Source organism: Schistocerca piceifrons, chromosome 4 (genome assembly GCF_021461385.2).
Source record: "Schistocerca piceifrons isolate TAMUIC-IGC-003096 chromosome 4, iqSchPice1.1, whole genome shotgun sequence".
NCBI classification, from domain to species: domain Eukaryota; kingdom Metazoa; phylum Arthropoda; class Insecta; order Orthoptera; family Acrididae; genus Schistocerca; species Schistocerca piceifrons.
The window spans coordinates 21,669,536-21,673,776 of NC_060141.1; positions in this window are offsets into that span (position 1 = coordinate 21,669,536).

The window sequence follows — 4,241 nt, forward strand, 5'->3', positions numbered from 1 at the left end:
AGTCTGCTGCAATACGCCGATAAAAAGGAGGTTCGACACGATAGTAGGAGATATTCCATGACTTTTGTCACCTCAGTGCACATTAACGACTCCGAGTATGACCTTAGCTGCAAATTCAGGTTTTTCGCCTGGGCGGAACTAGGTGGTGCGAAGCTTACGGCAATTAACTCGTATTTATGGGGACCATGATTTGGATTCCTGACTGACCACTGCCGGCCGTAGTGGCCGTGCGGTTCTGGGCGCTACAGTCTAGAACCGAGGTTCGAATCCTGCCTCGGGCATGGATGTGTGTGATGTCCTTAGGTTAGTTAGGTTTTTTAGTTCTAAGTTCTAGGCGAGTGATGACCTCAGACGTTAAGTCGCATAGTGCTCAGAGCCATTTGAACCATTTGACCGACCACTCAACTTCCGTTTTCCACTGTTTTTCCAAATCGCTTGAGGCGAGTACCGCAACACACGCCACGGACTTTTCTTCTTGACTCTTCCACCGAACAGACGAGGACGCATTGCTGTCGTTTACAATACGCCCCGTACAATCGCACCGCGCGGGGGCGCCCCTTGGCGAACTTTAGTCACAGTTACTGTTACGAACAGACCTGCGAAGTCCCATAACTATAGAAAATCAGATGACTGTATATAAAATATTGTTCACCAAAATATCTCAACAATACACAATTTCACCAAGTACCCTTTAAGATAGACTCGACGACTATTCTCCAGATCACTATATATTTTTCCACGAGGATTCTGATATCAAAATTAGACAAAAATAGCTCACACAGAATTTTTAAGATGTTTTTGTTCCCGCTCTCCATTAGCGACTGAAACAGCAGGAATCTTATACACAAGATGTGTCTCTTAACTTTCTCACCTCAAATACCTTTTGACTAGTTAAGATACGTGTAATCTTTTCTCTATAGTGAATGGGATATTGTCATGAGAACGCCGCAACTGTATATTATTCGAAAAATATATATTTCAACAGTCTTATCTGAAATTGTTACAAATGCTTATCAGTTTAGATAAGTTAATGATCCTATTCAGCTCTATAAATAGAAATGGAACATTAAGAATTAGCGTTGTGAGAGTAGACAACAGGTTGAAAATATATACATTTTCTAAAATTACACCTGATCAATCACCAATTGTGATATATCATTCAGTGGTATGAACATATTGCTCATCCAACTCTCCGCCTTATAGACTGCAGATTAGAACTGTGCTCCAGACCGAGTCTTGAACCTGAACCTTTGCCACGGGTGGGTCAGTGCTCCAGTGGCTGATCGTGAGTTTCACCTCCGCTAGTACCTCTCCCCTGCCTTCCAAACCTCACACAAGATTTTCGAGACTAGCTGTTAATAAAGGATTCTTGTCAGTAGGAGTATGCAGACACGTAAAACAAGGCAGGGTATGTAGCATTTGACGATTCAGAGTGACATTATTTTGGGATAGTGAAAATCCAAGTGACATTTTCGTACATTAGGTAGAAACTCACGCATTTTGTGCTTATTGACCACATCATTCCTCCACAATAGCGGATTTTATTAGTGGTTATATCACTACCCTTCATCTCACATTTTTTAAAATTTTTCAAAACCAAAATACGTGAAATAACAGAGTAAAGTATATAAAACTGATTGACGTGGGTGGTGATGACAACTAGATGGGCCGAGTCATGTTGGGGAAAGTAATGAGGGGTGTGTGATTCCGCGGAATTGGAGATATGGGATTTGGGAACTTTACGCGGATATTTTGGGAGACATAAATGGAACTGTGGCGACGGTGCTTATGATGTGGGAGGTACAGTGTAGATAATGGAACTCTGCTTTACAGAAGGTATGGAGAGGAAATAGCCTACATCTGGAAGGAAGGACACACTTCCACGTGAATTATTGGTGCAGGAAGTAAGAGCTGTTTGAAGTTGCACTTGGATTGTATTTGAAATGCACTGAGACAAACAGAAGACACGTGTTAACAGAGGCACTGTAGCGGCTCCGCTTCTGTGAGTAGTGGTCAGACAATGGGATTTTATTGGTAAAGTTTGCGAGATATAAAGAGCTACTGGAGGTTTCTACAGTTGCGAGGACGAGCAGGAACTTAATTAAATAGTGGACAATGCGGGTAGCAGGTTGGAGAGCGAGAGTGAAAAATTCGCAAGGGACGAGAGATTCTGGGAGGAGCAAACCAAGCAGTACTGTGCACATGACTGCAGATCGAGCTGTGGTGGAGGGGCATACACCCCTCTCGCTCTCGATTAATGCAGAAGCATTCTTTCAGAAGTACGCAACATATGGATGTGACGATATTTACATTTCAGATATTTTGTGTAGTATTTACATGTGCTGAGACAATTTCACAGTACCCCACTTGTAAATGGCAACACGGGCAAAACTGCAATAGCGCTGTTGCATATAATAATCCATGGGCGTAGCCGCTGACGACCCTCTTGTAGCCCAAGGCTGATCTATTAATTTTGAAGTAAGTTGATAATTTGGGTGGCTGGTCACACTTTCAAGCCACTAGGCATGCTGAGATAGTGACACCCTGCAGAAAAAGGTAGCAAGGGTAGAATATGAATAAACAGTTTTTATAATACTCATCTTTCATTCTTCTTCTTTGTTGTAATTGTAGGTTCGTAGTCCAATCTAAAACGTAACTTTTTATACTGGTCTAGAGGATGCTTGGCTTCATTTAGCGAATAATATGAACACTGGTGGACTTTCTGGAGTTGAACACGAATATTTTCAGTCATTTCAATTCACAATACAAAGCAAAGTCATCCACGATACTAACACAACACACATAACTTGTACTCCATCTTCGCACTTCAAACTAGTACAACGTACTACTCAAAGATTTACCTCCAACAACATGTAGCAAAGAAAATACTATCGTACATCGATCTATTTGCGCAAAATCATCTTTGAAACATACACTTCAAAAATAAAGTATAAATAATTGTTTATCATTGCTTACCTTTTTAAGAAGTCCATAATTATCATCGTAACTACGTTAAGTGTTTATGTATGTTGACGTTTGTACATTTTCGTATAGCTGTAAGGTAGTGGATTTCTGGTTTTGAGTCTTCAACTTGGAAATCGGTCATTTCATATGATCAAAGATCTGTTAGTAAATTTATCTCACCACAACCAGTTTTACCACAAGCCAATATTCTAAACGTCAGATCGATATCATGCCGTTCCACTCTTTCTCTAGAACAGGCATGAATGAAAAAGAAGTGACTGTAAAAAAAGCTGACTGTTCATGTTTGTAGAAAGATGTGAGGAAGCCCCGAAGTGCTGTTTCAGAACGCGCCTGACATTTAGTGAGGGGAACGCGAACTGTTTGTAGCTCTGTTTGTGTCTGTAAACTGTATAACATTATCATGGCATGAAAACGCAACAAGATTCTGATAAAAGATACATAAAGAACAACTTGTCATCTGTAACTCGTGAATCGTGTGAAAACCAAGTGGAGCGTATAACAATAAATATAACTTCTGCTCAGTACATCCAATAGAGTTGTTAGTAAGTAGCCTACTCGTTTTTAGACCAGACAAAAGGAACGTCACAGTGTTGCGAGTTTCAGTGGAAGTATCTGTGTGACAGTAAGGTCAGCTCTGGGCGGGGCTTTCATTTGCACTCTACGAATAAGGAGTGGTGAGTTAATTGCGGCTTTTAGTTGTCGGATGTCCCTTTGTGCAAACGAACAATAAATATTAAGAGAGAAAGGAAAACCATGAATTCTTGTGCCAACCATTCATACGATCGCTACATACAATAAAACAAGTAGTACTATGAGTTAGTCCATACAATTGGTGAATCTTGGTAAAAATCAATTGGACAAACTTTCAATGTGAACATAAAAGAAAATATTAGCTCTTAGGGAGTAACTGTGATGACTTACTTACTTGGCAAATTGTATATTTTAAACAGCCATATAGTTTAAGGAAAAGCTATTCCTACATCACTTAACCTAAAGTAAAAAGGTTCTAAATTAGTAACTGAAAATTTAATTATTGAATCTAGTAGCCAGAGGCTGATATGAACCATAAACTAGGGCAACTATAATTTGTCTTAGCTGAACAAATGGTCAACTAATTAAAGCAAACTTTTGTAGCTATGGAATTCAACTTCAAAATCCGAAAAGTGGTTTGAAAACAAAGTTCATTTAGAACAGATCAATAAAAAGTCACAAAAGCCTTGTTGGCAGAAAGCTTATTATGTGACAGTCTTTTTGTT